This window comes from Ciconia boyciana, chromosome 16 (genome assembly GCF_034638445.1).
Source record: "Ciconia boyciana chromosome 16, ASM3463844v1, whole genome shotgun sequence".
Classification (NCBI taxonomy): domain Eukaryota; kingdom Metazoa; phylum Chordata; class Aves; order Ciconiiformes; family Ciconiidae; genus Ciconia; species Ciconia boyciana.
The window spans coordinates 4,456,762-4,480,461 of NC_132949.1; the positions used below are offsets into that span (position 1 = coordinate 4,456,762).

General features: G+C 43.6%; 1 protein-coding gene and 1 long non-coding RNA gene across 5 annotated transcripts in view; one reads left to right on the top strand and one right to left on the bottom strand.

Moving 5' to 3' along the window:
- Positions 1-249: 249 nt before the first annotated feature.
- LOC140660249 (uncharacterized) lies at positions 250-14,357 on the bottom strand. The gene is made up of 4 exons (XR_012045363.1): positions 14,194-14,357; positions 5,307-5,405; positions 3,469-3,586; positions 250-986 (listed from the first exon to the last, which is right to left on the bottom strand). It is a non-coding gene; the product is annotated as an uncharacterized lncRNA (long non-coding RNA).
- A 124-nt stretch (positions 14,358-14,481) lies between these two features.
- TEX2 (testis expressed 2) overlaps positions 14,482-23,700 on the top strand; it is a 59,163-nt gene continuing 49,944 nt past the window's right edge. For 2 of the 4 annotated variants that reach the window (XM_072881605.1, XM_072881603.1), the window contains exon 1: positions 14,482-14,651. The gene's annotated coding sequence lies outside the window, so the exon portion shown is untranslated. Of the gene's footprint in view, positions 14,652-15,234; positions 15,254-16,327; positions 16,389-23,700 lie in introns of those variants that run through there. The other 2 variants (XM_072881604.1, XM_072881606.1) reach the window with 2 other exon arrangements.

Here is a 23,700-nt window from a genome sequence, read left to right on the forward strand (position 1 = left end):
GGCGCAAAACCAGCAAGAAATACAAAAGGGTTTTATATCCTCATTCCAAATGTTTAAATTTTCAAGCTCCAGTTACTGGCTAATATCTCTAATTTATTGTTCCCTATGCAAATGTTGTTTGTATCAAAAGCCTTTCACAAATGACTGACTTCATAGCACTCTTCTGTTGACAAATGTTCATTCTAGCGTCCCATGAGTGTCCATACAAATGCATTAGTATAAGGAATGTGAAAAAGTATTTTAATAAAGAAAACTCTGAATTGAACTTTGCACTGGATCTTGCATGTTCATATTAGTGACCGCTTGCAAACGAATGCCTGTAAAATTTTTTATTAGTGATGAACCATATAGATAGGTTGTATAAATTTACATACGGAAGATGTCATCTCTGCAACAAGTGATTCCAGGCACTTAGATCTGTTGTCATGAACCAGTTTAGCAGCAGGTAAATGCACTAAATTCGTTGAAGAGTTGAGCATGGGAGTGCTTGTGTTCACATAAGTCCTTTGCTAAGTTACAAAGGCAAAAGCTCCTCCACAAACCTTTCTGCAGTCCCTGGCACAGTTCAGGAAAGCACTGGTTTCTGGGAAGTTTCAGAATGCCAGCTGGACATGACGGAGCAGCAGTGGGACAATTCGTTGATCTATTTCAGCTTGTCTCTTGGCTGGAATAATCCTAAACTATTTTGGATTTAGCTTGCAATAAAAGTTGTTTGCCTTACTGAAACATACCTGAACTGTCCCCTTCTTAGAGTGCTGTGCACTGCTTTGAGCACCTCTGTTTTGTCTTACAGATATACCAAAAATATTTTAAAACACGGGACAGTAGATCAGCATACATCTCCAGTGAAGACAAGGTTAATGGGCCCCCGAAGTGAACAGCTACGCAAGGAGTCCAAATGTCCTGTTAGGAGCATGTCTTCTGGATGCCAAACAAGCCTCATTGTCCCACTGGAAACATTTGGGAAATAAGTCTTGAATCTGTTACTGAAACAGATTAAAGCTCAGATTAGAGCTCTAACAATACGTTATTGAAAAACAACCCCCAAAAAACCAGATTTCTACGTTGTCACCAAGTTGAGCTCAGCAATGAGGTGTGTTGCTAAAATGAGGTGTGTTGCTAAATACCTACTTTTTGAGAAGGCGAAAGGGATGGAACATCCTCAGGGCCTTTGTGGCATGCCTTGTCTGAGCAGTTCCACCGACAGCGCCGCATCCTGCTTGCACTAAGCGTGTTCAGAAAGACGTTTACCGATTCCACTGCATTCCTTGGTTAACTTGATACTATTTTTACTATTGCAGAGCAGAGGCTTTAGGGATGAGATATGGAAATGCTTTAAATCAACAGACTCTTCTTCCTTGCCACTGTTAATTTTTTTCATTTCCAGCAAACTAGCAGCTGCTTATTTTCTTGTCTCATCTAAGCACACTTCTGTGTGCCCTTTCGTGGAAAAATCAGTGATGATGTGCTGGAAACTACCTGGCAGGGCACGGCGTGCGCAGTACAGCCGTCTGTCTGGTTCCCCCCCAGGGTCACCTGTGCCCAGGGCCGGAGGGACCTCGCCCGGCGCCGTGCTGAGCCGCGCTCCTCTGCGGCCGCGTCGCTGCTCCCTCCGGCAGCACCGACAGCCTCCGGCGTTGATCCGGTGCTGACCCCTGGTGGCAAGCGGCCTGCAGGGGGACAGGGGTGGCCTCGGGTCCCTCCGGCCTCCGGGGTGGTCCCTGCCTGGGACAGCGCAGCCAGCGCAGGCCGCGGTGCCTGGGGGCTGCCCGGCTCAGGCTGGAGGGAGCTCAGGCGGAGTAAGCAGGGCGCTCGTGTGCGGGGAGGGCTGCAGGTCTGGGCCAGGTTCTGCCTTCTTTAGGTCTGCGTGCATAGAGTAAACTGAGCCTTATGACTTCTGTTCCTGCAGTGGTACGATCTCATCATCTGGACCTCTGCCACTCTTAAAGAACAGTTTTCAAAACGCAGTGTAAACCTACCAACCAGACTTCTTTCTCTCTTGCACAGGTTAGTGAATTGTTTGTAAATGCTGGGGCACTACTTCTGCGCAGAGTAAACATCCTGTTCATCGGTGGGTGAACAAACCCCAAAGTTTATTTACTTTTCTGAGGTGTTACGTGCTTGTTCTAACTGCTTCTTTGTGAGCTTGGTTCAGTTCAAGTTCTTAATGTTGCAATTAATCACTAAGCTGTCTTGCATCATAAGCCCCCCGCTTTTGGGGGCAGGGGAAGTAATGCTGTCAGACTGGCTACAGCCGTTCTGTTGTGAGGGAGAGGACAGGTACAGGGAAAGGAAACAAAGTTTGAAAAAAACAGAGGTATCAAATGAAAAAAACCCCACCAATTAAACTTGAAATCAAACGGAAAGAAATAAAGTATCAGTACAGACTTAAAATGCTAGCACATTTTGTTATTTAGAATTTCAAGGCCTTTCTGAATAGACCGGTGAAGGCAGAATAAACATCACTTTTACTGTTATTTGGGAGGTAATAAGCAAGTTGTCATGTCTAAAGAATCACAAAGAATGGGGCTTATTGTCTTCATGCTTTGAAACGCTCCACTCTAAATCACAGGTGCTCCCATTAAAAAAAACCTTAGAGAGTCTAGCAATCATGAGAACGTGGCTTGCATGGGAAGCTTCAATTAAATGTGAGCACTTATATTTATACAGGTAATTTGTTTTCTCACCAGCCACAGACTTGCTGAGGGGGAAGGCTGAAAAAATTCTCACCATTGCAGGAAATAATCACTGTAGTTAAGTTTTAAATTTAATAGCAAAAGAAATCACAGTTTCTTCAGGGACGGAGTCACCTGCAAAGTCTGATGACAGACAAGCAGAATAACAGCATGAAACTGAAATGAAAGATTTAGCACAAATCAGCAAAGGTCTAGGCAGCCACGGCAAAGGCACTCAGAATATGCCCCGATCAACCTGGGATCTGCAGTAGCATTGAGTTCTGTGTGAAGCTGTACTGGTGATTGTTAGAAATGGACCTCACATGGTATCCTGGATCTGACCACATTCCCAAGGAATTCAGATCCAAAAGGTATTGCTTGAGGAGTAGTTCCACAAATAAACTATTACTTATGGTAAAGGTAGAATCTGGCTCTGAAATGAATAGATTAGTAATATATTTCTGTATAATCTTGAATGTATAAGAGTGTTAGATGAAATCAGGGCCTCCTTTCGGGCAATGAAAATGCGACAATTTCTTCACTGAAGAAAACCCAGGAGTGACCAGTGTGACAGCTCACCATCCTCTGGTTACTGCTCTGATTTTTCTGTAGTTGTCTTTTTGTTTTAATGTTTTACTCGGGACATGAAAGGAGATCTTGGAATGAAGGGAAGGAAGAAAGAAAGTGAAAAGAAGATGAAAGGAAAGACAGAGGGGAGTGAGCAGGGCTGGGGGAGAGAACTCCCCCCAGACTGGGGAAGGTTTGGGAAGAAACAACCCATCAGCCCAGTCACCTTAATGGCTCCACACTTCACGGTGTCGGTGATGCACTGGGGAATGTGCTCGGCAGAATCGGTGCTGTGGAGGTGGCTTGTCTCAAACATTCATGTCTTTATACAAGTCCTGTGACTGCTAGGAGAAGCAGAAAACATACCTGTTAATAAAAAGCACTTTTGCAGGTAACAGCACCGTTGATCCAAGAAGACCAAAGGTCCATTTCAACTGCTGCTGTCAGCGCATTAGTCCTGTACAGGGACATGTAGTCATGAGGCACTGAGGAGCCTGTCTGATATACAGCTGCTCTAACACTATGATATTGACACTGGGAGTGTGTGTCTTCAAAAGAAAACATCATATTACACCATTATTTAGCTGGCATAATCCAAGCCCTGTTCAGTGCTTGCGGAAGAACTGTGACTGCTGAAATAGCCTGTTTCCACAAAGCACTTATCAACACTTGCATAGGGAGAGCTTGGCTTTCAATCCTCTGCACTGGCTTTTTGTTTATTCATTTTTTAACTACACGCAGAGCCAAGTCTGCACTGCAACTGGCACAGCTTCACTTTGCAAATCAATGAGACAGTGCTACAGGGGCAGAAAAGTCTCGCGTGTGAACTTCATATTGGTCAGAGCTGCTGAACTGACATTCCTGACTCACTACTGTCTTCATGGAACTACTCCATGCCAAATGTCTGAACTGCCCTGTGGCTCTCACCATCACCCAGGCTGTTCCCCAGTGGGACCTGCTGGGGCAGTTCAGGCTCCAGCCAGCAGTAAGCTGCAGAAATGTGTCCTCTCCCAAATGCAATCACTGCTTTCCAGCCCCAGCTTTTCCTTAGGGAACTCTCTGCTCTGTTTGGGGCTAAGTGCTTCCAATGCAGTGAAAATGAGAGCTGCTGGTCTGTCCTCAGGAGTGGAGGGGACAGAGAGGCTGACATCAATGGGACAAAGATGAGGGCTTTGTCTTAAGTGGGCTGAGTCATGGTATTACTGGAAGAGGTGAACTTGGTATCCCTGCTTGATAATAGACTGTGAGAGTCTAATGGAAGAAAAAATTGTCGAGTCTATTAAGATGCGGTCAGAGTGTAAGTCAATTAATGAAAATTACAGCCACGCAGGTTATTAAATTAACATGAGATTGTCAATAGGAAATATAGATTGCTTTTGAATAATTTTAAATTATTTAAAGCACAGTACTAATGAAAATCTCACCAAGTCTCCATAATGCAAAACTTAGCTTTGATTTTATTAGTTTGAGTTGTTTCTTGTATTTTTTTGTTTCAACTTCATGATCATTAAAGGAACAGGAGCTTTAAAGAGCAAGACATTCTTATTTAGGAATGTCAAAAGCTGCAAAAGCTGTTACGAGGTAAAAGCTCAGAGGTGGCTGGAGATGAGCTGTGATTCTGCAGTGTGATCCATGGCAGAGCTGAAATCAGGTAAAGCCAAGGGTGTCTCAAAGCTGTCCTTGCATGCGAAATGATAGATCAAATTTTCTAGCCACTGATTGTGCCCAGATCACCCAGTCAGGTGATCAGGACTAGATGGCCCGTATTGCTTCAATTACTTTGGCCATTAATGACAATACTTCTCACAAGCAAGTTGGACGTGCTGTGCCTGATACTCCTGTAACTCTCACCACATGTGGGCACTGCGACTTGAGCCGTGGCCTCCAGATAAGAATTTAGCATTTTGCACTGCCCTGGACTCCTGGAAATGCCTGCGTATAGCCAAAGAGAACAGGAGTGAACTACCTCCCTGGCTGCAATTTCCAGACAAATTTGGTGAACAGAGCTCAGCCCTGACTCAGGGTATTCCTCAGGGCTGGAAGAACAAATCTAAATGTACTTACAGCATGTGTCGGCACACTTGAAAAACTGGTTCCACCTGTGGGTGCTGAGCCTGTAACAGCCTCCAGACAATCTGTCCCCGCTGGCTGGAAGTCAGAGACCTTAAGGGAGCAGAGAGGGAAATATGCAGAGTTAGGAAGAGAGATTCATGTTCCTCCCAGGGACCTCAGGGGCTAGTTGAGCTCTACAGAAGGATGGTATGTTCAGCATGACTGAAAGTATTAGCTGGCTCAGCCCTGAAACCTCGGAACATTGTGTACACTGCTTAAATCCAGTTTAGTCATTGCTGGAGGGAGGCGAGGCTGCCCTATTAGAAAACAACCCTGACACACACCTGTGCTTTGCCAAACAAGAAATGCTGAAAAGGTTTTCTTTAACTACCTTTATTTCCTTTTCCTTTCTTTCTTTTTTTTTTTTTAAGCTGATCTTTTCCCACTAACTTGATTTCTTTCTGACTGTTCCAGCATGAATCACACAGTCCTACATGTCTATCTGTATACCGAATGGGACTGTGGAAAGCAGACCTGACTAATGTCCCCTGTGAGGAGAAAATGATAATTGATGCTTTTTAATTACAAGTTTCCTGCATTATGGTCTAGTTTTTCAGTTTATAATCATTAACAGGGTAATAGAGACTTAAGTCAATTGCTGCCTTTTCCTCTTTTGTAGCATATATAGGTCAGATTTTCATGTTTAACGGTTATTATCTCTGACACACTAATTAGTGCACTGACTGGCTGACAAAGGTCACATCTCTGTTTTCTTCATTGCACACAAACATGGATAGGGCTGTGTGCTGACACCAACTGATTCTCCTAATTGCTGTGTCTTCTGGAGTCATTTCCACCAGGGCAAAATCACTAGTTTGACTCGGTAACTGCTTTACACCTACTTTGAACTTATGTCAGTGAAAGACAAGGTTGAGGGCAAAGGAGTGTCAGCAGTCATCACATCCACAGCACATGTCCGCTGTTCTGCACTTCATAAGTCATAGCAATCACGCTTCATGCATCCCTGACTTTTCAAGCTCTGTGCAGTTGCAGTCAAAGGGATGAAGTTGTTGCCTTTCCTTGAGGAAATGAATGGAGCTTTTATTCCCTGTCTTTGACCAAAGCACTTAGATGGTTTTAGGCCCAGCGGATTGTTTCTAATAGCAGGCAAAATTGATCACTCAGGTATTTTGATGCAGACCTTTTATTTACAAAGAAAGTATAAAATTCTGTTTCCTTGAACAGAAGAGGAATCAGACAATAGGAGACACTTTCTCTGCATGCAATTTCAATCCTTTCAGCCAGCACTTTATCCAGAAGCACTCCACCAACTTTTTTTCTCAAGGTCATTCTTGTAGAGTTTATCCGGTTCTGCCTGGTTTGGAGAGAAGGCTGCTCCTGTCAGACCATAGGAGCACACAGCTGCTCCAAGCACTGTCCTCCTCCGCACGTCTTCAAAGCCCAACGTTTCAGTCGGGAGAAACCTTGAATGCATTAGCTTCTCCTCCAGGTTTGCCCTTTTGTCTTCTTTCTTCGGGTGGCTGTTCCTGTTTCAGCTGCCTGCTTCTGTACGAGAGCTTGTTTGTTTCTTATACAAAAGAATATCCAATGAAAGGCAACAGTAAACCTGCTGGGGTCATAAGCTTTTGCCTGAACCCCGTGTCTGGATGGCATTAGGGTTAGATACTCAGCATGTGTCTTTGTGCTGATGATGAGCAAGACCTTTGCACACTTCCTGTCAGTGGCGAGGAACAGGAATATGTGATGGAATTGGGGTGAGATGAGATTCTCACTGCCCGAGTGAAGTTTTTACTATATGCTGCCCTTGCCACCAGAGAGAAATACCCTGCTGACCAATAAGCAGTATGCATTGCTAATACTGGGTTGACTTTCTCTGCGTTCCTTGCCCTACTCATCATATTTAACCTTGGATTTATTTGTAGAGAACTGCACAGAAAATCCTCTTTAAGAAAGAAAGAAAGCCTGGACATTGTGTGTTTTCTTGTGATATTGTTGTGGACAGTTTCCAGTCTGTTAATGAATGAACACTGACATCTAAACCATCCCCAGGGGAGGTTCAAGATCCATCTGAGTTCAATAAGAGGTTCCTAAATAGCTGTAACAAGCCCATACTTCAAAAGAAATACATTTTTCTATTTTTAAAACATGTGAGTTTTGGAAGGCTTTGAATATCTGGATGAATTCTCTGTCTAAATGCAGTGGAAGGCAGCACTGTCTGATGAGTCTCACTGAAATCTGGAAGGTTTTAATATTGTCTGGAATCTGGATTTGATGTTCTAAAAGCTTAAGGTATGACTGTGTTTAGTTTACTTTTTTCCCCAGAGCAGACTGTGCATGTACTTACAGATTCCTTAGTATATCTCACTGGATTAATGTGAAAAATATATTACATTATCTATCAGCACTTGAAATTTTGACTCAGGGATTCTGGTTGGATAGATTACTGAGCAATGTTTAATTGAAAGATTTAACGATACTCTGAGCAAGAAATGACTCACTCTTGAACAACAGGGAATAGCTCCTATATATGAAAAAAACCCAAGGTCATGTGGAGCCAGATGTTGCTGCACAGTGTGATGCTATTTGCAGTAGGTAGCAATATAAGATGGCTGTGGAAGCCGTCAGAAGAGTCAGGGCCGCTGGGCAGGTTTGGAGACAGGATTATGCACCAGGTCACTGAAATTACAAAGTGAAGCTGAGCGGAGTATCCTCAGTGCCTCGCATTAGACATCGACCTTGGATGTCTGAGCTAAGAGGCTACTCTGCTCTCTAGTACAGTCATTGGGAGTCCTGTTCTGACTTGCTCTTTGGAGGTGCCTGTCCCTTTCCATTGTCTATAATAGGTAGTCTAAGGAGCACAGATTCTTATTTAGCCACCTGAGCGATTAGCACAGTGAGATGTTATTTAATATGTCTCTGTGCTGAGGTCTTCATCCTAAAGTGGTGTACAGTTAATATTATTGGAGAGAAGGAGAATGCAAAGTCCAGAACAGGAATTCAATTGTGGAGGCACTGAGAACATTTGGCTTCAAAGGCTGGGTCAAAATCTGTTAGAGAAGTGGGCCAGGACGGGGCTGTCACTGGTGTTTGGTTGTAGGGAGAGAAGGGAAGGATTGAATCTTGGCTGTCATTATTTTGTGTGAATGGACAAGTACTGAATGCTCTGTCAGAGGCAGTTCTTTAACATGGGAAAATGTCAGTCCTGTGTTTGCTTTCAAAGCTGTGCTCTTGTTTGTTCCAGGGTGTAACTGCACCTTCGTGTTCTCATTGTTTAAGCCCAGCCTCCTCAGCAAAGCTCAGTGTCTGACTTGCCCCATTTAAAAGAAGACCTTGTCCCTATTTTATTCCAAAATGCTGGACTGACTGGCACAGACATTTGGGTTTATTCTATGATATGCGGATATGGGCCACAATGATGCTACTGCTCAGTTAAAGGTTACTAATTACTGTCGCAGAGATTGCAGTTCCTGACACCTTGGTGAAGTTCATGTAAATAAAGGTTCTAGCAACATTCAGGTTTGACATTGCACTGTCTAGACATGCACAACAGCCTAAATGATATCAGCCTTACAAAAACAATGCATGCTGTTTCCACCTTCAGAACACGGGAAGTGCCCTGCCCAGGGGTCCATCTACGCCAGTTCTCCATCTATGCCAGTTCTCCATCTCAGCTGGAGAAAGCAAAGTCTCTTCAGTGTTTTATCACTCTTTGGTAACTAAGAATTCACTTCATGCTGCAATTTCTGGTTCCATTTTACAAGGTATACATTCAGGTCCGGATCAGATGTTAATGCTCTCAGAACAAAGACATCTGAGCGAGACAATGCTATTTTTATGATGGTGTTGATGTTTTGACCTCACGCCTGCATGATCCAGGAACAATTCCCATTAAGTCTATTGATGTGAGTCTTTCCTCGAAGGGGACACTCAGGAAACGTTACCTGAATTATCTTTTAAAGTAGATTAGTTAAATTCTATTAAACCCTATGCAGATATTCATATTCAGAATTAAGTGGCATTAATCTGATTTAGTGTACTTTGCTCTGAAACTGAAGAAAGCTAAATCAAATGTAGGCCCCTTTAATTCTGAGTAACAGCACTCATGCAGGACTCCAGTGTAACTTCAGTAACCACTTTCAAGTCCCACTTGTCATTAATTCGGTTTAATTTTTCTGACTTTCCCTGTGAAGACAAGGGACAATAAAATCATCATAGATGACCTGACCATACGTTCTGCTTTCCGCCTACCTCACCCCCCAAAACACTACAGACCTAGCTCCTCCTGAATATTGGACAGTTGGTTTGGAGTTCTGGATCTGAAGGTTGCTGTTCATTTCTAGTCTATAGTCAATGCTCTTTTCTCTTTACTAACCATTTACATTAAGCACATCAGTGTAGAACCTTAGCATCTGTCCAGGCAAGAGGAGAAGGGTACTGCTGGCTGGTGTTAATGTTCCTGTGGTAGAGCCGTGCACGTGGAAAAGTTGCAGTGTTTGTGCCTGGTTTAAATATGTAGCTTCAGCTGTTCTGTATCAGGAGTACTAAATTTACTTCTAGATTTAAAATAGGTGAATGATTTGGCAGCTAAAAGGTCAGGACACTTGCTGTTTATTTTGTGCTTTGCTTCTCCTGATAAATAGAAAATTGTCTGTAGCATCTGATGTTATTGTCAAGGATTTCTGGTGTAATGCCTGCACAGACAAAATGTAGAATAGTGCCACCGTATCCCCCACACCTTCCCCCAGCTTTGTATTTTGTCACAGTTGCACTCTGAAGTACTCCAGCACTCAGCCAGCATCTATTCTAACTCACAAAGGTCTCTGCGGAGGGAGGAGTATTGACTTCTCCATCATGTGCAGATCAAATTTCAGGCTTTTAGAGTTTTGTGCATTTGCCAGGTACACTGAAATACAGATACCAGCTCTTGCAACCTTCAAGTGACTTTGGCAGCATGCACGTGGCTATTCTGCATGGCACATGGACTCACCTCTTCCCCAGAGATGGATGGCATCACTGCTACAGGTATGCACCAGCCATTTTCCCTATCTGGATTCAGTGCCAGGAGTGAGATTAGCCTATGTGAGAAGCACCAAGAAGGTTTTGCAGGCCTGAGAGACACCAGTGCAAATTCACAGCATTCAAACTGTTCAACCTAGGCTGCATTGCAAAGCACCTTCCCTGGGAACAGGTCTGCCTCTGGGCATCACCTTGGCAGCACGGTCCTAGCTCTGCATGCCCTGCTGACCTTGGTTTAGCCTGTTCTGTGAATCCACTTGACCTCCTGGCAGCCATGAGAGAGGCTATGCTGTTGCCCTTCTACCAGTACATCAGCCCACAGTTGCAGGGAGATAGGTGGAAGTTAGAACCTCCTCTGGCTCTGGAAATGTGTCTTCTCTGAGCGTGTACAAGGACTTGATGTGTGCAAGGAGTAGTACAGAGCTGTTTCTCCACAGATACTTGGCAATCTAGAAACCTTTAATAAATTAAAAAAAAAAAAGAGAGAGAGAGGGAAAGAGGAAGATCACAAGGACAAATGAGGAGGAGAGGACCTATCCTCAGCTCAGCTTTAAAAATGAAGCAGCAATACAAAAAAACCCCCACAGAATACTGTGCTTTAGCACAGGAAGCAACAAGAGCTCAGTGCTTATGTAGATCCCAGGGGGATTTCAGAAGCAGAGTTGGAGCTAGGCTCAGAGAGCTGGCTGGGGAGGCTCTCCGAGGAGGGTATGACCTGGCCGTGCTCCTTTGTGCCAGTGAGACGCCAGGCAGCAGCACTGCTGCTCAGGGGCTGGGATCCGTGGGTGGGGAGAAGTGATGGGTTGGAGGCCAAGATGGGCAGATTTGCAACTTAGAGAATTCCGGTCCAAAGGGAAGCTCATACTCCCTTCCATACAGTGAAGCCATTGGGCAGGGAAAGAACTGGGAGGTGCTGAGGATGCTATCGTTTCAGGGTTTGACAAGCAGAAGATAGGCATGCTAGCAGAAGATAGGCACACAAGCACTGTGGAAGGAGCGTGGCATTCAGGAAGCTCACACTCTCCTCCGTACCCATAGTCAGAACCAGCCGAAGCCCCCTGGGAAGCCTTGGCCTTCTGAGTGCCTGTTGGGTTGCTGTACACATTGAGTGGGTGGCGGGGCTTGTTTGTTTTGCCGTGCTAAGCCTCTTTCCATTGCGTTTAATATCGTACAGATAACAAACAAAGAAAGTAACAGTAAAGCTGTTCTCACACATGCACGCAAACCCATGTATGCCAAGTTTCACGGGTTCAGGCACAGCTGCTGCCTCATTCCTTTTAAAGCTTCTCAGCATAAAACTGCGAGCAGGCCTGTCCTGCAGTTCTCGGGTCTTCCCCAGGAGATCTGACGGCAATGAGGGGTTTGTGAAAACCATGTGGAAACCCAAATCTCATGTAATGTTCTTTTCTCACAAAAGTACAAGCTTTAAACCATCCTGAGCTGTGAAATTCTGATGGGGGCATTACAGAGAAATGAACTGAGCCTCACAGTAGCTCTGGGAGAGAAATATTACTTGTTATTTTACAGCCTGCTCAAGCACTGCTTTTAAAAGGCATTTAAATGTCTCCCTCACATATTCTGAAAGATTAAAGTAATTTTTTTCAAAAGCAGCTCCTGACTATAGATACCTATTTCTAGAATATGCAGGCCTGTTGTTTCTCAGAATGACTGCATATTTATATGTAGGATACTGAAATATTAAAAATAAATACGCATTACTGTATTCTCTTGTCTTTTGGTAGGGTGGGTGGAAGATAAATTACCCAACAAAAACATTTGCTCTTACAGCACTGAAAGATTCAAAAATTCAGAGATTCTTCCTTTTTCCCTCTTCCATCTGACTGGGACTTGCCTTTAGAAGAGGATTCCCAAGAGGCCACATACACCATGAAGCTCAGAGGCAGGTAACCTGGTCAGACACAGCTTGTGCCTAGTTTTTCCCAGTGGCTGGCTCCAGCCTTTGCTCAGCACGTATCACTCTATGGAAGAAGCCTCTGCTGAGCACCTAACTTCAGGTGCAAAAATATTTCTCTTGAGGTCAGGCCTTTTAGGCCATATGTTGCCTAAGTTAGGTGCAAACAGAGGGCTGAAAAAGCTTCAGAAATTCTAGTGAATTGTTTATAGTTTAACACAGCTAAAACCAATCCATCAGTCACAGTTTCAGCCACAGTTTTAGTCTCCGTTCCTGAGGGGAAAACCTGTTGTTAAGAAAACAACCATTATCTTATCTTCAGACTTTGGAAACATTAACATCAGCTTTGTATAATGATTCAAAGGTCTGCCTATATACAATGACAGCTATGAAAAGGAACCTGTCCTAGATGACTGAATACACTTGTACATATATTTAAACTATGTTGTTTTTTTAATTAAAAAGACTGCAGAATAAATAAAGGTGATGCAGTGATGCTCACACAATGCAGTCTTTTGTTGGGTTCCTTCAACTCAGGGAGACTTAAGACTGCTGATTTTACTGCTCAGACATCCAACAGCTTGAAGGATCTGGCCCTCCATTTGGTGCGTTCAGGCCTTTCCTCACTGAAGCAGATTTTGCTGGGTGCTGACCACTCTCAGTCACCTCTGGTTTTACAGTTACATGCAGGAATCCTGGTTTTAAAAAGAGCTTTGAAGAACCCAAAGATGCCTGGCAATAATTCACTTCCACAAGGACTGAACTGTCCCTGAAATGTAAAGAGAAAAGCAGGATGAGCGCTACCTGCACCTACTTTTGAACTAGACCACAAAACCTACTACCTACCATACATATAATGCCTAGTGTAACAGGACCCCAAACCTTGGCTGAGCTATAGCTGTAGATAAGATCGTAAACTATTTGAAAATTAATATTGTATATTTATCTCTTCATATTAGCTAGTTTGGAGCAATTTGAATTCTGCTCACGTATCCCACTAAATGTTGGCTAGTAAATAAATTAACTTTCACCTCATCACCTCATAAAGTATAATTAATTTGAACACTGGCATGAAATAAAGAGAGTCCGTGTCGTGGTTTAACCCCACCGGGGGGGAGCGAGCGAGTGGCTATGTGGTACTTAGTTGCTGGCTGGGGTTAAACCACGACAGTCCGAAAGATCTTGTAGGATTCTTCATGTTTTAATTCAAGTGCAATTGCTGAAGTAAAGAAAAGTGAGGAGAATTCACACAGCCAAATTAATCCATGGGGTCACTAAAGAAACCTGGGTAGCTAAGGCCAACATCAACCTGACCCAGTGTAAATGTTGTAATCTCATTAGTAACTGTCTTCAGAAGCGAGAGCAATTAAGTGAAGGGTAAAAGCAGTGGTAAGGCTGTAATTTATTGCATGAGACCATTATTGGGAAAACAACCTTTTGACAGACTTAATTTTTTTTCTCAGTCTGCTGCAAATTGGGAAATACGAAGAGTAACCAAAATGACCCCTGACACGGTACGTTTCCGAGGATAACTGCCTAGCTGGTCGGGTAGCAGATAATTTTTGGCCATTTGTATAACGTTTTCATACCAAACAGCTTTATTTTGTCTGCTTGCATATACATTTCCTGCAGGCAGCAGCTTCTTCTACGAAACGATTTAGTCAGAGATAACAGCAGTAAACATTTGCCTGCAAAAACAATACATAGAGTTTCTAGGACAAACCCCAACCAAACGCAGTGTCTTCCTGGAACCGGCTGCTTATAAACGTGGTCAACACAGAAACGAGGAATTAGGTGGTTTAACACCAGCACCGGCGGCAGAGAACCGCCCGCGCCGTCGCCGGCCTCGCAAACCCACCCTGGTTTGCACCGGGGCGCTGGTTACTCGCGGCCGTTTTCCGAGGGACCGGGAGAGGACACAGTGTCACAGTCCCTGTGCGGGCCACCTACCATTTCCCCGAGCGGCTCCTCGTTGTGGGGAGGCGTTTCCTTGCGTCACCTCTTACCGGCTGCCTGAAACTTTGGCAGCGGGCTGCCCGCCTGAGGGAAAGGGGCGATTCCTCCCTCCCGGGGCGACCCCCTCAGCCCCGGGCCGCTCCCGCCCGGAGCGCCGCAGCCCCGCCACCGCCCCCGCCCCCGTCCCCTCACGCCCGCCGCGCCCTCTCCGCCCGGCCAGGCCGCGGCCCTCCCCACGCCGCCCGCGGCGGGCCCGCGCCCCGCCCCGCCCCTCCCCTCCGGCCGGCGCTGCGGCGGCTCGGGCAGGCCCGGCCCACCGCGGGGCCCGGATTGGCGGCGCCGGGCAGCCCCGCCGCCTCTCCTCCCTCCCTGCTGCCGCCCGGCGCGGCGCTGGTGGCGCGGGCCGGGGGACGCCGGGGCCGCGCCGGGCAGTGCCATGAGCCGCGGATAAGGTAAGCGAGGCAGGGCGGGCCCCGCCGCGCCGCCTCGGCCCGCTCCGGGCAGCGCCCGCGCTCCTCGCCGCACCCGCCGGGGCGGGAAGCGCCGCCGCAGCGCCCGGCGTGAGGTGCGGGAGCCCGGCGGGCTCCGCCGGGGTCCGCGGGGCTCGGGGCAGGAAGGAAGGAAGGGGCGTCCGGCGGCGAAGGGAGGCGGAGGCGGGCCGGGCCCAGGGCGCGGGGGGAGGCGGCGCCCGCGGCGCCCCGAGGGGCGGCCGGGCCCGGGCAGGGGCTGATGGCGGCCGTGAGGGGCTGGCGGGCGCCGCGGTCGGTCCGGCCGCGGTGCCGGCCCGCGGGGAGCCCGGGGGCTTGGGCGGGTTCTGGGGCTGCGGGGCGGCTGCCTCTGGGTGAGCCGTGCCTGGGCTGGGGCGGCCAGGTCAGACGGGGCTGGATGCGGGAGGCGTTTTTAGTGTTGGGCAAGGTTCGGCGGGATGGAGTTGCTTCCCCCTTCCGTCAGTGTAACTGAGATAAAGATTTGGCCGAGGTAGGGTATGCAGTTTGGCAGGAGCACTGCTGAAGTAGAAGTGATGCCTTGAAAACAAGCACCAGAGGAAACAGCGGTAACGTTTATTCTTGCTGGCTCTGGGGGAGGATTTCTAATTGGCTTTAAGTATCAAAGGAGGGAGGTTTTCTGTCTCCTAAAATTGTATCCTTCTTTCTTGTCCTAGGTGTCGGCTCTTTAGTTTCTGTTTCTCTTTTAATTCTCAGTATCATTTGTGTTTTACCTCTCCATTGTAGTTCAGTGTCTAAATCCGTTTACTGTGTCTTTTCAGCATGTGCTAAAGTTCCTTCTAAACGTCTGTGCTCAACTTCTTGATGATTTGTATCTGTCAGCAAATGCCTTAAGGAACTCCTGCCCATAATTTAGGGGAGTTAAGTATACAGCCAAGCTTAATTTAAACTTTTGTATGTAACTTTCATATTGTAACTCTAAGATAAATTAGTGTAAGACTTCAGTGCTGTAAGATTATCTTCTGTTAAGATGCTTTGTCATACTCCTCTGTCTTTACACAACTCCTCTTTCAAGATGATCTTGCCTGCATAATTTGGGAAAAACAAGGCAAGCTCACAGTCTCAGGGGTGTATTTTTTTACAAGAAGATGAAGCTTTTTTTTAAAATTTAAAATAACTTCATATTCCTAAGCTCTGAATAAAATTCAAGCAGTGTGAGTGAGTACCCTGTTTCAATTTTCTCTTAATTGAAAATGTGCTAAATTAGAGGTAAAAGCACTTTAACTTAAGCAAAAGAAAGTAAACGAATGTTTTTGATGTTAGAATTTACTTTTAAAGACTCTGACATCACGTTCTTTTATGATAGATGAGAGGTTAGTGTTCCAATTGACTTCAAAGCTGATCCAACAAGCTGCGTTGTTGTGGGTGGCACATTATTAATACTCCAAGTAGGTGCTGAGGTTTGAGGTAGTGTTTCAAAGGCAGGGTTGGGTAAGGCGCTTTCTCTCTTGAGCAAAAGACCAGGAAGGTAATTCTGTGCTCAAAGATGTCTTATACTGGACTCTCCTGGGGTATGGTTTCCCCTGTGAATTGTATTGGTAAGCTGAGTACTTCTCTTGTGAACTTCGCTTTTGGTCCATGCAAAGAACTTCTTTAAATGACCTGTGTTGCTTTTATTTCAGAAAAGAAAATCAGTTAATGAAATCCCAAGTGAAAACTTGAAGAAGGACACAGCCCAATAAAGTACATATATTCATTGCATCCTTCTTTTTGCATGAAAACAACACTTAGTAGTTTCAAATATTAATAGCAAATGCTTAGTTGTTTGTAACTAAAGAACTTCTAAGACAACTGTATTACAAAGGAAAGAATGTGGAGCAGGAAACCTAGGCAGAATGTATAATGCCAGTAATTTCCCTGTTGTGGTAAATGTGTAAACAAAGTAATGGGAGATGGGAAACTTGTCTAGTAAATAAAAGGATAATGTAACTGAAATAAATTTAAAATCATGTAGCTAGAGGACTGGAGATGTATTGTGGTATTCAAACAGCTTCTTAGTTGAGAGATTCGGGGATTGTGCTGCTCTAACATCACCTTTCTGTGCGAACTCAATCAAATCCATTAGATGAAATCAGAAGACATCTCTTCTAGCATGTCTGAAAGGCCACCAACCTTATATTGTGTGAGTGTGCAGGTGACCAGTCACAAGCATGGCAGTGAACGTACATAAGGATGTGTTTCACGTCCTGTTGTCTCTGTGTGATATCAAGGACTGGGCTTTAGCCTGTTATGGCCTGTGAGATGAGTCAGTCGAGGTGCTGAGTGCACAGAGTGTAGCTGATACCTGCCCAGGAGCTGAAGAAAATTAAAGCTTGTTTATTAGGATAAATTGTAGGTTTCAAAAGAATGAAGAGGAGGGGAAGTAAATTCTGGTCTTAAACACAATCTTGGAGCTTGGAAAAGTCCCTCAAATCTCTGGATTTTTATTCTTTTCCTTTGGCAAGCTAGAAATTGTGGTATCAGGTGTCCACAGTAAGTAGTAATGTTAATTCAGTGTGCTCTAAAACACTTAGCCTTGAATAAAGGCATCATGTTCTAGAAGCCCTTACTGCTCTAAATGAAACAATCAGATGACGATGTATGTTGGAAAATAAGAGCGTAATGTAGGCTTAGAGATTAGAGAAATAAAGATAAGAGTTAATACGGTGAGCCTTCATGAGTGTGTACTTAGTATTAGAAGAGATGTAATGTATTCAGAGTAGAAATCAACTCTGGAAATGCATAAGGATGCCACATGTGCCCAATAAAGGGGATGAACAATGACTTTTCTTACTCTAGGTAATGCAAAGTGGACACCAGAAAGGATGTGTTGTGATTTCAAGGGGGAGGATGGTAGAACAGTGAAACACTGAGAGAACAATACTATGTGTCAGGACTGCTGAAGAATGCAGCACTTAAGGGGCAAATGAGGGAGTTAAGTAAGGCAGTGTTGGCTTTGTGCCCACTAGATAGCAAGAGACCTGTTCAAAGAAAAGCCTCCATACGGAGCTGTCTAAACTTTGATATACTGTCTCACATTGGTGGCCCAACGTCTCTGATGGTCAGAACCAAACTTGTAATGCTGCATGCAACTGACCTTATTCCTGGTGTCCTCTCCTTGATATAAGGCTAGAAGTTGACCCTGTTTTGAGCAAGAGGTTGGACTAGACTAGCTCCAGAGGTCTCTTTCAACATAAATTATGTTGTGATTCTACAACAGTAGTATAGAGGAGAAATGACAAGCAGAAATGTAAGTCCCAGGCTACGTGTAGGGCAACATCTTTGTCAGATTTTAAAATTCCAGGTAATAAGTAAATAAGTTGTTTATTTTAAACTTTCACTTATGTTTCTGGAGAAAACATCAATTTATTTGCACTGGCATGTGATGTCTAGGAACCCTATTCATGAAAAACTTTCCATTTTCCAAGGTGCTGTACAATGATTGGAAAAGATGCTCTCTTCTCGAAAGAGCTTATATTTCAAGAGGCAACAGGTGACTAAATGAAGGAAACAGTGAGACAATATGAACAGGCAGTGATTTCAGCACATTAACACTACAATTATTAAGCTTTTTTAAGGCATCATGACAAAGGAGAGACTTAAAAGACAATTTGATGGAGAGCAGTTTAGTAGCTTTATTGATTTTTTTTTATTAGACTTGATTCCTGCAGTCTAATTCTCTTCTCCACTCCTTTTTGTGTTCAGAAGAAACTTTTATTCGAAGTGCCTTTTTGATTATTAGTGTTTTTCAGCTATTTTGACCTCTTCCTGAGTTTTACAAAGCTAACTTGATGTGAAGGCTCCCACTGAGTAGTCTCTTTCTTGCCCTGTGACAACATCTGCAGCTCTTATGGCTATAGCTCTTAACTTTGTGTAGCTCATCAAAGTTTTATTAAGTTAAGAAAATGGAGTTTGCAGTTTTATATGAAAATTACCACATTCACAATGTGAAGTAGTGCAAAAGAAGTCTTCATATGAAAAAAGTAGTACTTATGTGAACTAATTCGGTTGAAGTATGTTGTTCATAAGATAGCGTTAGCCTTAATTATGTATGTGTGAGGCCTTGACATAGGTGTTTGTGTCTGTAGGTATCTACTCAAGCGTCCCATCTGTGGATTTACAGAAACCATGTTCATCAGCTCTTCAAGAGGAGTATGTGTTCTGTAAAGAAAGATTTTTATATGGGCTTTTAGTTTTGATTTTTAGCAGTGTACTTTGAAGACAGAAAATGTTGTGTGTTCTGTGTACCAGAGACGTGCTTTCTGGTATTCTATACTGTTAAAACAGGGTATTTAATTACCTTAGTTCCATCTTAATCTCCTTTTTGTTTAATGATAGAGGTTTGTCCGTTAGTATGCCATATACAAGTCCTTTAATGCTGGTGTTTAGGAGAATGAATTGCTCTGTGTAGTGGGAGAAAGGACTATAGCAAACTGTTGAAGCAAGCAGAGTGGTGCATCTTCATAGTTCTCAAATCATCCTGACGTGAAGGCATGGACATCTTGTGCTATTTCTTCCTAGTGGAAGGCTGGATCCATGTTCTGAGAAATAAGCAAACAACTGTATATGCTGTGGAATTAAGCATTAGTGTTGAGGGAAGAAACGGATATGAAGGAGAAGAGCAAAAAATGAGATTGCTCAACTAGGTTAGGCAGGAATATTTTTTTTATTATTGTTTTTTAAAGAGGTCCTCTGGAGAACTCTTTTGAGACTCGACTGGTGGGAAACAATGCACAAACTCGAGGTCTGCTAGGCTTCTCCATGCTTGGGACCTTTTCATTGATGTCTCTTGCTGTCTCAGATATGCTATTTCCTGTCTGGATGTTGTGTTTTTGAGAAATTGTTGAAATTTGTGACATGGAGACTGTTCTCTAAGTGTTTTCTGTTGTTGCTTCATGCCTCTGTTGTGCAGGTCTGTAGGGGAGGCAGCATCTTCGTTAGGTTTACTGGAAAAGGAGACGGAATACAGAAACGAGCTTGTATTTGCCAAATCTTTTTCTTATTGCAGACTGGAATGGAAACTGCGAATTTGAGGATACGTGCAATCTGGGAACAGTTTTTCTAAATTCAGCTGAGTAACACAGTCATAGATAGCTTGAGGAAAAGGAGTATTTAACATTTAGGGACCAAAGGCAAAGCTGCAAAGTACAGTGTTGTCTGTCCCTCAGAAATCTCTCCCTCGTGTAAGAGCAAGATGTAAGGCCCTCAGAGGCACTATGGTAAATAGCGAAAGCTTTAGGACTATCAGTTAGTATTCCCCATTCTGTGTTTATTCCTTCAGTGCACTGATGCATATCGTTATGGTATGTGTAAAGCTGTTGTTGATTGCTAATTTAAAAAAAAAAAGTGTACCACTCGTTTCATTATTGTAAAGGATTGTGGTAAATGGTTCAGATCCACAAAGTAAAGGGTTTGGGTTTTTTTTTTGTATTACAAGCGGTTGAATTCAGCTTCTTTCCTGGATGTGTGGGACAGAATCCCAATTAATGTGGCATAAAAATATATGACCTGCTGTTCTTCCCAGAATTGTGAATTATCTGTTCTTGGACAGTTTAACTTTTTTTAAGTTTCTGTTAACATGGCAAGCCCAGAAGTTTGAAGGCAGAAAGTTAATAATTACTGGTCAAGATCCTATTTCCAGCTTGAGGCAGCAAAACATGAAGATTGCACATTGGCTAGGAACACTTCACCCAACAGCCTGAGCCTCTGTGCGCCTGTTCACTTGGGAGCGTTGTGACGGCTGTGATTTAACCACCTGGAGAGTTAGCACTTAAGTATCATCTTCTTCAGAAGAATGAAGTGAATGGAGTTGCATGGATTTGGGCCAAGCTTTGCATAGTGTAGATCTGAAAGTACCTATGTACTTTGAAAATGAAATTTTAAGTCTTTTAAGGTAATATTTAGGTTCTTTCACACAAGTCCTTTACTGGAGTGATTTTGCACTGGAGGCTGCCGTGTGCTAACTTAGTTTCATGAGTTTTGAGTATGCTTACAGAGCAAAATCCCCTCTCTTTGGCAAGCGTAGTAACAAAATACCCAATCTAGTGTAAGAATTCCAATTCTGTAATGCAGTTATTTGCCTGCATTGTTGTTCCTGTGCTATCTGCCTTCTCTGTAGTTTCTTGCTGTGGAGCAAGGCTGTAACAGTAATGAATTATTTTGGATCCCCAGGGCTACGGAGGTATCCCTTTTAAGACCTGATTAACAGATGCATCACCATTTCCTTTAATGGAGTCCTTGATGACCAGTATCTCTGGAAAATAAAAAGCAAGTGCCTTAAGTTGAAATTGCTCTATTAAGGCATCTGAGAGGAGTTTCTTAAAAACTTCCTGTGTTAGCCAAGGCCGGTCCTGCTCCTGTTGGAAATCCTTGGAGATAGGAAGCAGAGGAGCAAGTTTTGACAACAGAGTAGGTTAGTGTCTGAAATATCTGCAGCATGCAGTAGTCCCTGTAAGTTTTGCAGGTGTTTTCTTCCTGCTTCATGCCCTGTGAGAAGAGGAGTTCCAAGGTGTCAGGTTATTTACCAGTTGTCTTTATTCTCTGAGTACTCCAAAATATTGTCTCTGATGAAGCTGATTGTTAGTGTCTTTGGAGAGAAGTGAGAATATAATGGTAAAACAGGGTATATTCTCTGATCTTGCCTGTCTTGCCTTCCTGCTCCTCAAAATTTCTAGCTCTCTGTTCATTGTCTTTCTCTCCTATTTATTTTAACTCTCGCCTTTCCGAACAACAAGGTGTGTTATTCTGCTGCGCAAAGTCCAAATCAATACACAGCACAGCGGTTAAGTTAGTGTTCTAAAAGATGAGACGACTGATGGACAAAGGATAACAGAAGATCAATAAAACATAGTAAACAGTGGTGTTTTCCCATAAAGGCCAGGAGGGTAGCACAAATGAATTGTTGTATGAACAGGGCTTTAATATTCATTACCTAGTGTCTCTGTGGTTTATAAACTGTTATGCTGTCTGACCCCACTGGTATTGGATGACAGGAACATTGCAGCAGAATGTCCCTTAGTGCTGGTGAACGTACTGCATGGACCACTTATCCTGTCAATGCAGGATTATTATCCTGAAGCTGTGAGAAGATGGGATGGTCAAGGCTTAAAAGAGGATCGCTTAGAGAGTATGAAAATGCATATTCAGGAATTGGAGTGCTCTTCTGAAGGATCTGTTTGAGTCCTAAAAATTGTTCTATTGGGTTTTAGTAGCTTATGAAGAGGACTAGGAGCTGTAAGACTCTAGATCTTACTCTGGATTTCATGTGTTTTGTTTAAATGATCCTTCAGTTGTAAATAGGACTGCAAAAATATATGCCCAAACCAAGCTACTATTTCATTTGATACTGGGAATTTCAAAGCAGATGACAGAGGACTGAAATGTAAATGGAACCTGTCATGAGCTGCAATGAAGTTCTGATCTGAAATTAGAGAGCTGCAAAAATAATTTTGTTTCACTGGAAGTCAGGAATAACACTGAGGAAATAAAAATGTCTGTTTTATGATCCCAGACAGGCTCAAAGAATAAGGCTTCTTTGAGGGGAAGGGAGATAGTCATGTTCACACACTTGTGATTGTGGTAGCTTGATGAGGAGATATTGCTTAACATGTGATCCTAAAAGCAGACAGTGAAAGTCATCATCTAGGTTTGGTGCTCTCTGTCTCTGGGCTTGTATTGCAGTATGTTGTGTTACCTTCTCTTCTGAAACTTCTGAGTATCAAGAACCTTCCTGCGCGGGGCTCTGCCAGGTTTCCAAGAGCATCCCCTAGCCAAGGCTGGGAATGATAATCTTGCAACGGAGTCGCAGAATTCCCATAGCATTCCCGTACCTTCTTTCCCTGCTCCCTGCCTGCCGGTCACCTCCCACCTCTTGTTCCTGTCTCCCTGCCCCAAAGTACCCAATGCAAGGTGAAGATTTCTGCTCTGGATGCCTTCCAAGCTGGGTATTTCCATTCCGCTTGCTTAATATGTATCTGTCATTTCTGTTGCCTGGAGGGGCTTCACTTTCTTTCCTAATACTCTTGTGTAATGTTTAGGGTTGAACACGTAATTAAATGTATTTTGGTGGTAAATGAAAGTGACCCATACATTTCTTCTCTTGTTTGTAACTGCTGTGAAGTTTGATAAGGCTTATCTTAGTAAGACCTTCTCAGTAGCAGTTCTTTTTGCCTAATCGCTTTCACACTTCTTCCTTTTCAACTTGACCTGAAGTATTAAACAAATGATTCAGGAGAAGGGGGAAGAACTAAGGGGGAGATAATCCTAAATGTCTGTCAACTCAAAAATGTGCTAGTTAATAAAGGCTTTGCCAGGTCTTTAATAAACCTTCTGAGCAAATGTGTGGCAACTTTACAAGAGTATTTTATGGAAAAAAAAAATTGCTGCTATTCTATTTATCTGTTATTTTAGTGAATAACAAGAGATCTGGATGGAGAAACGACCAGCTGTGCATGCAAACTATCTCCTGTTTTGTAATTCCAGTTATTCCCTTTATGACAACAGGCCAAGTTTTCCAAGATGCCTTAACACTGTCTAGAGGTTACAGGCAAGCTGAAGATCCATGCCTAACAGTTGTAGAAAACTTCTGTGAGTGTCTGAAAAGATTCATTTAGAGGCGTGTTGTATTTAAGAACATAAATATTTGGTTGTATGGATCTCTGTTTCTTTTGTCATGCAGCTTTGAGATGTGAATTAGTTAATTCTTTTTGAGTATTGAACAGATTTTATGAACCCTTGTTTTTCTGATGAGTTGGGACAACTCTTCAGTTTCATTTTTATTGGCCAGATTTAAAAAATTCTAGGTAGATATTTATTTTTCTCTCTATCAAGCTAAAACTTCACAGTTTAAATGATAAGAATGAGTAAATCGCTGTGCTGCACCATGAGTGTTGTTTTAGTACTTTACTTTCCCAGTATATGTTTTTGTAAATCTGCTTCTTGCATCCAAATGCCCTAAGTGGTGTATTTACCAATGAAAACTGCTATGGGATAACTGTCCTGCAAATTTCTTTCTAGT